The sequence below is a fragment of the Musa acuminata genome, chromosome BXJ1-1 (genome assembly GCF_036884655.1).
Source record: "Musa acuminata AAA Group cultivar baxijiao chromosome BXJ1-1, Cavendish_Baxijiao_AAA, whole genome shotgun sequence".
NCBI classification, from domain to species: domain Eukaryota; kingdom Viridiplantae; phylum Streptophyta; class Magnoliopsida; order Zingiberales; family Musaceae; genus Musa; species Musa acuminata.
Genome location: NC_088327.1, coordinates 1,559,149 through 1,571,934, shown reverse-complemented (window position 1 = coordinate 1,571,934; position 12,786 = coordinate 1,559,149). Strand labels below are relative to the sequence as shown.

Sequence of the window (12,786 nt, the reverse complement as noted above, 5' to 3'; positions counted from 1 at the left end):
ATAATAATAATAATAATAATAATTTCTTTGCAAAACCTGTTGGTATATAAATTTGTCCTTAGCAAAACCTGTTGGCATATAAATTTGTCCTCAGCAAAACCTGTGGGCATATAAATTGTCCTTAGCAAAGATTTGCTTATAAATATAAATAAATATTATATTGTTGTCTTTGTATAAAAGTAAAATAAAAATTAAATTATTACTTATCTTTTTGGGAAGATCTAATCTTCTCTTATATAAAGGGGGCTCCTCCTTCTTCATTTCATACCAAGCCTCAAAATGAGAGGATTGACGAGAGAACTTCCGAGATAATCTCGAGAAAAAGATAGTCAAAAAGAGGTAAGATCCTTTCTTTTCTAATAAATATTGATTTATATTTTGAAATCTTGATATTGTGATTGTTAGATGTAAAATAATGTTTTAAATTTAAAATTTTATAATTAATAAATAATAATAATTGATTTGTGATATTAGAATGATTATTTGATTTATATTGATTTGTTAAGCTTATATGAATTTTAATATTGATTTAATTATTAAAATTCTTATTTTTAGATTAATATAATAATTTTAATTTATTTAATTAGATATATCTGTGTTTTAAGAATTATGTGTGAATTTTTATGATTTAATTAGTTTTAAATTTAAGATCATGAATTTATTGGTCAAAGATGACCCATCCCATATGGCTAGATATGATCCCGTCCATATGATCATATATGTTCCAGCCCCTGTGACAAGGTACGACCTAACCCATATTGCCAAGCATGACCCAGCTAATGTGGCTAAGTACGATCCAACCTATGTGGCCATATACATCCTAGCCCATGTGACAATGTACGACCCAACCTATGTGGCCAGGCATGACCCAACTCATTTGACAAGGTACAACCCAATAATATGGTCAAATATGTGCAAGCTCATGTGGCTAGATACAACTCAATCCATATGGTCAGAACAACTCCAACTTAGGTGTCTAGGCATGACCCAACCTACGAGCCAAGCATGGCCCAGTTCAGTGGTATTGCTCAACCTAACTTATAAGTGAGGCTTATCCTAGTCTATGAAATTAAGCCTACCGATTGGCGTTGGACACATCGTCGCTAATCTATTTAGCCTGTTATACCTCAACTCAACCTATTATTTGGACAGGCATGTACAACGCAAGTGACTCATCCAAGACTCAGGTGGGTTGGTTTAGTTTGGACTAGCACTATATGACATAATCTAATTTCCTCTTCCGTTTGAGCTCATCAATTAACTAAATCAGACATGGGTTGATGCGAGGTCTTCCTGACGTGATGGAGAATTCGTCTCTCAGACAATGCCCGCTCGACAACCCCAAAAGAGTTGCAAGCCTGCTTGATGTCTGATTCGACCACGGTCGAAAAGGCTTCGACGTCATCGTCGAACTCTTGCAGCAAGCCGTCGTCGTCATCTATGTTCTCCGTCTGCGCACACCCAACAGAGTCGTTCGAAGATATTCAAATGCATTCATGTCAAGTTTACCGGTCACGGACTTCCCTTGTTTTCTTCTGATATAAGTTGTTCCCTAATCGAATCCCATAGCTTCCTCAATCGCATCTCTTTGTCGAGCCGTGAACTTGTCTATGTTGTCAAAAGCATGCTTAACCAGTATATCAATAACAGTTCTTGTCTATGTTGTCAAAAGCATGCTTAACCAGTATATCAATAACAGTTCATGTCTATGTTGTCAAAAGCATGCTTAACCAGTATATCAATAACAGTTCTTGTCTATGTTGTCAAAAGCATGCTTAACCAGTATATCAATAACAGTTCATGTCTATGTTGTCAAAAGCATGCTTAACCAGTATATCAATAACAGTTCTTGTCTATGTTGTCAAAAGCATGCTTAACCAGTATATCAATAACAGTTTGAGCCCTGAGAAAACCAAAGGCATGATATCAGTGCACAACTTTGAATGCTTGTATAGAAGCAATAAACACATAAACAGTGTATCATGTGATATACATGAACAAACAGTATTTTCCATACAAACAAAGCTACTGCTCCAACCACGAGATCATAGTCGAATCCATTGGGGTGTCATCGAACTTCATGAAGGCTTCAATCTCTTGCAGCAATGAGCGTCGTCGTCATCTATGTTCTCCGTCTGCGCATACCAAACCGTGGAATCTTCTCGGCAGCGATCGGCAGGAGGCTTATTTCTTTGTGGAGCGCAAGCCAGCGGCGGCTCGCGCGTGGATCGGAAGGCCGGTACCGGTTCTTGGACTCTGAACAAAAAGCAAGAACCCGTAAAGTCCATCGTCAACTGGCGCGAGATGGAGGTTGGACGAAAGAGCTTCCTTTCCTTCAACGACGGCCGGCGGAGGAACTCCGGGTGGACGATGTACGAATATGAGATATGTTCTTCCGGCGGCTTCGAGAGACGAGTTCTCTGTCACGTCAAGAGAAGCTCGCATCTGGCTAACTCCAGCGGCACCACCATAAAAACAGTTGAGTCCACCATGCAATAGTGCTGATTCATCACCGCTTCGCCGATGTGATGTTGCTGCCAATAAGGGCCGTTGCACCACCGCGGTTGGAGGTGGTGAGACGTCGGAATGGGAATGTGCAACCAACCCCCGGCATGGCTTCTTTGAGAGAGGTGGTTTGCTGTGAGAGTAGAAGATTGCTCGTTGTTTCTTCTGCCCAACGAAGCTGTCGCCGGTGACCTGTCGCGGCCTCCGTGAAGGTGGATTCAACTGTTTTTATGGTGGTGCCGCTGGAGTTAGCCTGATGCGAGCTTCTCCTGACGTGACAGAGAACTCGTCTCTCGAAGCCGCCGGAAGAACATATCTCGTATTCGTACATCGTCCACCCGGAGTTCCTCCGTCGGCCGTCGTTGAAGGAAAGGAAGCTCTTTCGTCCAACCTCCATCTCGCGCCCGTTGACGATGGACTTTACGGGTTCTTGCTTTTTGTTCAGAGTCCAAGAACCGGTACAGGCCTTCCGATCCACGCGCGAGCCGCCGCTCTTCTTGGGCTTGCGCTCCGCAAAGAAATAAGCCTCCTGCCGATCGATGCCGAGAAGATTCCACGGTTTGGTGTGCGCAGACGGAGAACAAAGATGACGACGACGTCATTGCTGCAAGAGATTGAAGCCTTCATGAAGTTCGATGACACCCCAATGGATTCGAGTATGATCTCGTGGTTGGAGCAGTAGCTTTGTTTGTATGGAAAATACTGTTTGTTCATGTATATCACATGATACACTGTTTATGTGTTTATTGCTTCTATACAAGCATTCAAAGTTGTGCACTGATATCATGCCTTTGGTTTTCTCAGGGCTCAAACTGTTATTGATATACTGGTTAAGCATGCTTTTGACAACATAGACAAGAACTGTTATTGATATACTGGTTAAGCATGCTTTTGACAACATAGACATGAACTGTTATTGATATACTGGTTAAGCATGCTTTTGACAACATAGACAAGAACTGTTGTTGATATACTGGTTAAGCATGCTTTTGACAACATAGACATGAACTGTTATTGATATACTGGTTAAGCATGCTTTTGACAACATAGACAAGAACTGTTGTTGATATACTGGTTAAGCATGCTTTTGACAACATAGACAAGTTCACGGCTCGACAAAGAGATGCGATTGAGAAGCTATGGGCTTCAATTAGGGAACAACATATCAGAAGAAAACAAGGGAAGTCCGTGACCGGTAAACTTGACATGAATGCATTTGAATATCTTCAGGAGAAGTACGCACGTGAGAAGATTAGCATCCGTCATGCTGTCGGAGGTGGTGGTGAACGCCGTGCTGAACAGTGGCTTGGTTAGCTCTCTCCATCACTTGGCTTTGATTTTTATTTTTCTCACGATGAGAATTGATCTATTCAACACTGTTCGGTCAATGTACCGAATTTGAACTTGTTACCGATGGCACTGCAAGTTGCTGATCTCTTTCAAAGTTATAGTTCGACATCCAGAAGGATCAAACAATGTGATTCCAGCGATGTACAGTCAAGATACTGATTCTTTAGTGTATCGAATGTACACTTTTATCATCCTTAATCGTGGAAGTTGATTTGGATGTGAATGTCAAACGGTCTAAACTTGTGTAATACGTTCATGGAGCAATTGCCAACATGCTACCAAATTGTAGTAATTGACTATTGTATTTATTCCCATATCGAGAAACTCACATGAAAATGCTGCTAGGTGTTGATGATTCATTTTGTATTGTTAAACTGTCATATATTGGAATAATGTTAGTCATCAATATGTTCTTCTTGCAGTCTTACCATACAGGTATATACGGTACATAAATCAACAAGAACTTGTCAGATAGAATGATTCTCATGAAGAAATTATTAGTCAAAGATCAGATCGCTGGAAGGATGGAGATGCAAAGATTTATTTAGCTCATGAAGATTAGTAGATAGGACTTTTACCAGTTCATATACACTGTAGAGATGTTTGCTCCATAAAGATAGATCATGAAAGCATCATATGATTGGAGAAACTGAAGGATGTTTCACCAATCATTCGTTCATAGAGAATGATCATGTATATTTGCAGAAAACAAGTAACTAAAGTGAACACAGCTGCAGGTTCTTATCTAAGCTGGTAGCAAGATGTACATCCTCAGTTGCAGTGTGCATCAAAGTTTATGATAACTTTTGGAGGAGACTTTGGATGACTATTGGTAACTATAGAACTTAAAAAAGTTTATGATGACTGTGTCAAAGTCGTATGAAACAACTAAAACAGATTAGCATATCAGAACAATAGCTAAAAAATTGAAGAAACAGAGAACCTCATGTAGAACTTAACATTACTTGTATGTTCTATCACACAGCAATTTAGTGCACTCCACAAGCAACACATCCTTTTGGCATATACATCATATAACTGACTTCTCAAAGACTCGGCCATTGAAAATTTTGATCCTCAATAATTAACAAGAAGGCATGAATTCATATAAGTGACATCTCAAAGACACATACAAACTTTAGGTATAGTTCACCAGAAAATCTGTAAAATACATCCATAACCCACAGAATAAACATACATGTTTTCAATCAAGTCGAGAAACAAAAACATTTACGAACCCTGGATAAGTCAAATGATCTCTCAACCTGAAAGAAGATGCATAAATTCATGTCATCGCATGGAAGTACATCACTGAATGAAATGTTAAAACGAACCACAAGTTCCATGTTGTGGGGTGAGGGAGATAGTGAATGCAGAACTCTGATTGCCATGATGAATTCGATAACTAATAATCTAAAGAAATAAAACATTTACTTAATAAGCTAGTTCCCAGCAATGCTCCAGCAAAATAAATCTGGCACTACAGTGAAGATGCACAGAGGGCCACTCTAGCTGTCTGCTTGTAAGTATTCGGCTATACGGGTGTTGCAACACTATTCTCTGCAAAAGAATGCAATTAAAAAAGACGTAATATCTCCAGATTATCAACTGCAGAAAACCAAATTCTTAGCTTGGGAGGAAAAATTCATTTCTCTCAAGAAATAAAATCAAGAGCGGGAAAATATGCCAAAAGGTCTTGCAAAGGATAATCTTTATGCAGAATAGGTTCTCAAAAAGGGCAAATTAAATTGAAATAAAATAAGTTTAATCAGTAAATCTGCATAAAAAAATGAGATCGCAAATTAAGTTGGTTGCATTTATGTCTTTTGAGAAATGGAGTTCACTTACTATGGTTTTTGTGATGATTTTGCCTCTTTCCATATTGATGAGTGTTGCTGTGATCCATCCATCCTATTTGTCTGATAATATCGCTACTCAATCTTGAAGTATATGCTAAGAAGCTACCCAAGCTTGACAGTGTACTTCCGGATCTTTATTTTAGAGAAACTTCTACATAATTATGATTCATTGTGGTTGGTAGTGAGAGTCCCAACGAAGAACATTAATAAGAAGTTGCATGGACGTCAAAGAAACTTTCTCAAATATCATTATGCATCAATCCAGACTGCTACTTTGAAGAATCTCTTTGATAAACACGTTTGCAACTCATATTTGATAGTTTAGAACCATTAGGATTTTCAAAACTGAAATTAACATTATTGAACAATTTTTAGTGCCATTTATCTCGACTAATTAACTGTCTCATTAACTAACTGATAGATCAACTATAGTAGAATCATTTAGACATTATTTAACTAACTGTCTCATTAAACTCAACTCTTAGTAAACTACTCGACTTACCAAAGCGATGGTGTGGTAAGAATCGAAAAGATATCACTTGGGGTCGTGGAAAGGTCCGACCTTGATGGCATACAGGGACCTATTATTGGTTCCATCAGTTCCAACACTCTGGTGAAGACGGCACTGTGAAGCACTTGGCCTCGGAAGCATGCTGCCGAATGCAATGCCAACGGATTGCCAATACAACACCAAATCTTGTACCTTCCATCAGCTCCCACCCTCACGCCACAAGCCAACACCAGCGCAGATACCTCCATCTTCAAGATCGAACCTAAAATTCATCAAGGAAAGCTCCAAATCAGCCGTAAAATTCATGCAAACAAAGGTGAAATCTTTGTTTCTGAGTCGAACAAGACCGAACGGGGCGATGGGATTCAAAGAAGATGAAGGCACTTTATCTTCTCGCCCCTCGCCTCTCTGCTCCCTTCTCCGCCTCTTCGTTCATTTCCTCTCCTCTCCTCTTCAAGAAACAACCGTCGTCCATGAAGTCTGTCCACGCTGTCGCCTTCGCTGACGTCTACAGGACCGAGCGATCGACAGGAGGGATACTTCTTTGCGGAGCGCAAGCCCAAGAACAGCAACGGCTCGCGCGTGGATCGAAAGGCCGGCACCGGTTCTTAGACTCTGGACAAAAAGCAAGAACTAGTCAACAAAACCGTCGCCAGGCGCGAGATGGTGGTGAGGTGAAAGAGCAGCCTTTCCTTCAACGACTACCGGCAGAAGAACTCCGGGTGGACGATGTACGAATATGAGATGTGTTCTTCCGGCTTATTTGACATTTGTTTTGATGGTGATTTATAAGGTGGACTCAACTGTTTTGATGGTGGTGCCGTCGGAGATGGCCTGATGCAAGATCCTCATAGAACTCGTCTCTCGAAGCCGGAAGAACACATCTCATCTCGTCCATCGTCCACCCTCTTTCGCCGGCCGTCGTTAAAGAAAAGTCAGCTCTTTCGCCCCACCCACGATCTCGCGGCAGCCGACGGTTTCGTCGCCGACTTCTTGTTGTTTTACAGAGTGGAGGAACCCATTCATAACCTTAGGGTTCGAAAAACCTAAGAGGCTCGGTTCTTCTTGGGCCGCGATGGGCTGCCAGGACGGACTCAAACCAAATTATTGCTTTTTGAACGTGGACTTAGACCGTTTTGATAGAACCGGTGCCGGCCTTTCGATCCATGCGCGAGCCATCACTTCTCGAACTTGCGCTCCACAAAGAATCCCTCCTGTTGGTGAGGTAGTCGACCACGAGTTCCTCCGTGGGAAGGAACCCGTCCAATTTGGATGGTAAACCGATATGCTACGGATAGTCTGAATTATAATAATAAAAAATAGATCCCAATCTATTTCAACATTAAATAATAATAATAATAATAATAATAATAATAATTCCTTTGCAAAACCCGTGGACATATAAATTTGTCCTTACCAAAACCTGTGGGCATATAAATTGTCCTTAGCAAAGATTTGCTTATAAATATAAATAAATATTATATTATTATCTTTGTGTAAAAGTAAAATAAAAATTAATTTTAAAATAAAAATTAAATTATTACTTACCTTTTTTGGAAGATCTAATCTTCTCCTATATAAAGGGGGCTCCTCCTTCCTCACTCCACACCAAGCCTCAAAATGAGAGGATTGATGAGAGAACTTCCGGATGAGATGATCTCGAGGAAAAGATAGTCAAAGAGAGGTAAGATCCTTTCTTTTCTAATAAACATTGATTTATATTTTGAAATCTTGATATTGTAGTTGTTAGATGCATAATAATGTTTTAATTTTAAAATTTTTATAATTAATAAATAATAATAATTGATTTGTGATATTAGAATAATTATTTGATTTATATTGATTTCTTAAGCTTATATGAATTTTAATATTGATTTAATTATTAAAATTCTTATTTTTAGATTAATATAATAGTTTTAATTTATTTAATTAGATATATCTGTGTTTTAAGAATTATGTGTGAATTTCTATGATTTAATTAGTTTAAAATTTAAGATCATGAATTTATTGGTCAGAAATGACCTATCCCATATGGCCAGGTATGATCTAGTCCATGTGACCATGTATGTTCCAGCCCTTGTGGCAAGGTACGACTCAACCCATATTGCCAAGCATGACCCAACTAATGTGGCTAAGTACAATCCAACTTATGTGGCCATGTACGTCCTAGCCCATGTGACAAGGTACGACCCAACCTATGTGGCCAGGCATGACCCAACTCATTTGACAAGGTACAACCCATGTGAGCAAATATGTGCAAGCTCATGTGGCTAGATACAACCCAGTCCATGTGGTCAGAACAACTCCAACTTAGGTGTCTAGGCTTGACCCAACCTGCGAGCCAAGCATGACCCAGTTCAGTGGTATGGCTCAGCCCAACTTATAAGTGAGGCTTATCCTAGTCTATGAAATTAAGCCTGCCGATTGGCGTTGGATACATCGTCGCTCATCTATTTAGCCTGTTGTACCTCAACTCAACCTATTATTTGGACAGGCATGTGCAACGCAAGTGACTCATCCAAAACTCAAATCGATTGGTTTAGCTTGGGCTAGTACTATATGACATAATCCAATTTTATCTTCATTTATTGGTTTGAGCTCATTAATTAACTAAATCAGACATGGGTTGATGCGAGGTCTTCCTGACGTGATGGAGAATTCGTCTCTCGAAGCCGGAGGAACATATCTCGTACTCGTACATCGTCCACCCGGAGTTTGTCCGTCGGTCATCGTTGAAGGAAATGAAGCTCTTTCGTCCCGCCATCTCGCACCCGTCGACAATAGATTTAGATGGGTTTTTATTTTTTTTAGAGTCCATGTCGGCTTTTCGATCCACGTGTGAGTCACCGCTATTCTTGAGCTTGGGCTCCGTAAAGAAATAGCCCTCGTGTCGATCGCTGCCAAGAAGATTGGACGGCTTAGTGCCATAGAATTGGTGAAGGCGACAATGCAGCGAGGGAGGGGAGTGCTAGCAACCCAATTGGCGAGGTAATCGACCACGGGTTCCTCGAGACGGTGGTTGTTTCTCGAGGAGGAGAGGAAATAAAAGAGGAGAAAGGAGGAGAGGCGAGAAGAGAGAGTACGAGAGCTATACGACCTATATAGAGGCAAGCAGTGGGTGGGTTTCGGATTCCAAATTAATTAGATTAACTTGTATTATATATTTAATTATAAATTAAGGTGCCTACATACATCTCTCAATCAATGTTGATGATCATACAACTTGTAACTTGCGGTATTGCTTCTCACTTAGATCATTATCATATAGATCATTATATATCATATAGATCATTATCATTATCAACGAACTTTTCAAAAGCAAATAACAAGTAAAATTGCACATAGCAATATGTGGAGACAACATTATGTACCGCATGCAAATGCAACACTTTTATTTTGAAATTAAATTGCAATGTCTGCTATATTAGATCAACTGAATGGGAGGAGAAATGATAATATCATATACTAATGTTTTAGAGTCGCAACTTAAGAAGCAATACCACAGGTAAGTTGTATGATACTAACATTGATTGAGAGATGTATGTAGCACCTTAATTTCTTATTAAATATATAATACGATTTAAGCTAATTAATTTTGAATCCGAAATCTGTAATCCGAAACCCGCCCATTGTCCTACTCCCACTGTCACTCTCTGTCTTCTCCCCTCTCCTCCTTCATTTCCTCTCTTCGAGAAACAACCACCGTCTACCATCATCCATGGAGCCCGTCGACCTCATTCCGAGAGGCTACAGGTTCCTTCCCAGAACTCGTGGTCGACTATCTTGCCAACTGGGTCGTTGGCACACCCCTCCCTGGTTGCATTGTCGCCTTTGCCGACGTCTACGACACCGAGTCGTGGAATCTTCTCGACAGCGATCGACATGAGAGCTATTTCTTTGTGGAGCGCAAGCCCAAGAACAACGACGACTCGTGTGTAGATTGAAAGGCTGGCATCGATTCTTGGACTCTAAACAAAAAACAAGAACCCATCTAAGTCCATCGTCGACGGGTGCAAGATGGTGGTGGGATTAAAGAGCTTTCTTTCTTCAACGAGGATCGTTGGGAGAGCTACGGGTGGACGATGTACGAGTACGAGATTTGTTCCTCTGAGAGACGAATTCTCCGTCACAGTCAGAAAGAGCTCGCATCAACCCATCTATGGCGATAACTTCATCAAAAAGGTTGAGTCCACGTTCATAGAGGATGCGACGGAGATGGTCACCAGCGGCAGCCGTTTCGTTGGGCAGAAGAGAAATAGAGAGGAATCTTCTACACTCTCATCAGCAGCACCGAAGAAGCCTTGCCGGGGGTTGGTTGCACATTCCATCGGAGCATTGCAGTCCGACGTCTCACCACCTCCGACCGCGGTGGTGCAACAGCCCTTATTGGCTCCCGTCGTGACACTCCCAGAGAGTCGTCTTTCCTCGGTCGACTCCGTGGCACCGAACGAAGCCGGAGTCCGAGCCGCCTCTCCATCGACAACGGACGTTGGTGGAAACGAGCTTGAGATAACTGCGGAAGAACTCGAAGCATTCCTCCGAAGGTGCGAGCAGATGGACTACACCGACTGTCCCTTCTTCACGAGCCTGGAACAGGTCGATGCCTTCTTGATGTCCGATGACACCATCACTACCTCGACTACGATCCCAGGGGCCTCGCTACATCCAAGGAGGCTTGCAACTCTTTCGGGGTTGTCGAGCCGGCATTGTCCACGCACTCCATTTGCTCCACGGCAAGGCCGGTTGAGGATGACAGCGAGGCCCCTGGGATCGTAGTCGAGGTAGTGATGGTGTCATCGGACATCAAGAAGGCATCGACCTGTTCCAGGCTCGTGAAGAAGGGACAGTCGGTGCAGTCCATCTGCTCGCACCTTGGGAGGAATGCTTCGAGTTCTTCCGCAGTTATCTCAAGCTCGTTTCCACCAACATCCGTTGACGATGGAGAGGCGGTTGGGACTCCGGCTTCGTTCGGTGCCACGGAATCGACCGAGGAAAGATGACTCTTCGGTGGTGTCATGACGGGAGCCAATAAGGGCCGTTGCACCACCGCGGTTGGAGGTGGTGAGACGTCGGAATGGGAATGTGCAACCAACCCCCGGCATGGCTTCTTTGAGAGAGGTGGTTTGCTGTGAGAGTAGAAGATTCCTCTCTGTTTCTTCTGCCCAACGAAGCTGTCGCCGGTGACCGTGTCTGTCGCGGCCTCCGTGAAGGTGGACTCAACTGTTTTTATGGTGGTGCCGCTGGAGTTAGCCTGATGCGAGCTTCTCTTGACGTGACAGAGAACTCGTCTCTCGAAGCCGCCGGAAGAACATATCTCATATTCGTACATCGTCTACCCGGAGTTCCTCCGCCGGCCGTCGTTGAAGGAAAGGAAGCTCTTTCGTCCAACCTCCATCTCGCGCCCGTTGACGATGGACTTAACGGGTTCTTGCTTTTTGTTCAGAGTCCAAGAACCGGTACCGGCCTTCCGATCCACGCGCGAGCCGCCGCTCTTCTTGGGCTTGCGCTCCGCAAAGAAATAAGCCTCCTGCCGATCGCTGCCGAGAAGATTCCACGGTTTGGTGTGCGCAGACGGAGAACATAGATGACGACGACGGCTTGCTGCAAGAGATTGAAGCCTTCGTGAAGTTCGATGACACCCCAATGGATTCGACTATGATCTCGTGGTTGGAGCAGTAGCTTTGTTTGTATGGAAAATACTGTTTGTTCATGTATATCACATGATACGCTGTTTATGTGTTTATTGCTTCTATACAAGCATTCAAAGTTGTGCACTGATATCATGCCTTTGGTTTTCTCAGGGCTCAAACTGTTATTGATATACTGGTTAAGCATGCTTTTGACAGCATAGACAAGAACTGTTATTGATATACTGGTTAAGCATGGTTTTGACAACTTGGTTAGCTCTCTCCATCACTTGGCTTTGATTTTTTTTCTCACAATGAGAATTGATCTATTCAACACTGTTTGGTCAATGTTCCGAATTTGAACTTGTTACCAGTGGCACTGCAAGTTGCTGATCTCTTTCAAAGTTATAGTTTGACAACCAGAAGGATCAAACAATGTGATTCCAGTGATGTACTGTCAAGATACTGATTCTTTAGTGTATCGAATGTACACTTTTATCATCCTTAATCGTGGAAGTTGATTTGGATGTGAATGTCAAACGGTCTAAACTTGTGTAATACGTTCATGGAGCAATTGCCAACATGCTACCAAATTGTAGTAATTGACTATTGTATTTATTCCCATATCGAGAAACTCACATGAAAATGCTGCTAGGTGTTGATGATTCATTTTGTATTGTTAAACTGTCATATATTGGAATAATGTTAGTCATCAATATGTTCTTCTTGCAGTCTTACCATACAGGTATATACGGTACATAAATCAACAAGAACTTGTCAGATAGAATGATTCTCATGAAGACATTGAGATGCAAAGATTTATTTAGCTCATGAAGATTTGTACATAGGACTTATACCAGTTCATATACAATGGAGAGATGTTTGCTCCAGAAAGATGGATCATGAAAGCATCATATGAATGGAGAAACTGAAG

The 12,786-nt window shown here is 41.7% G+C and overlaps 1 long non-coding RNA gene across 2 annotated transcripts; it reads right to left on the bottom strand.

Moving 5' to 3' along the window:
• Positions 1-4,916: 4,916 nt before the first annotated feature.
• Positions 4,917-7,231, bottom strand: LOC135593148 (uncharacterized). 2 transcript variants are annotated; one of them, XR_010479441.1, is made up of 4 exons: positions 6,573-7,231; positions 6,217-6,487; positions 5,290-5,415; positions 4,917-5,120 (listed from the first exon to the last, which is right to left on the bottom strand). It is a non-coding gene; the product is annotated as an uncharacterized LOC135593148 (long non-coding RNA). The 2 variants fall into 2 exon arrangements; XR_010479431.1 differs by having other exon boundaries at positions 4,968-5,415; positions 6,573-7,229.
• Between the last annotated feature and the right edge of the window lie 5,555 nt (positions 7,232-12,786).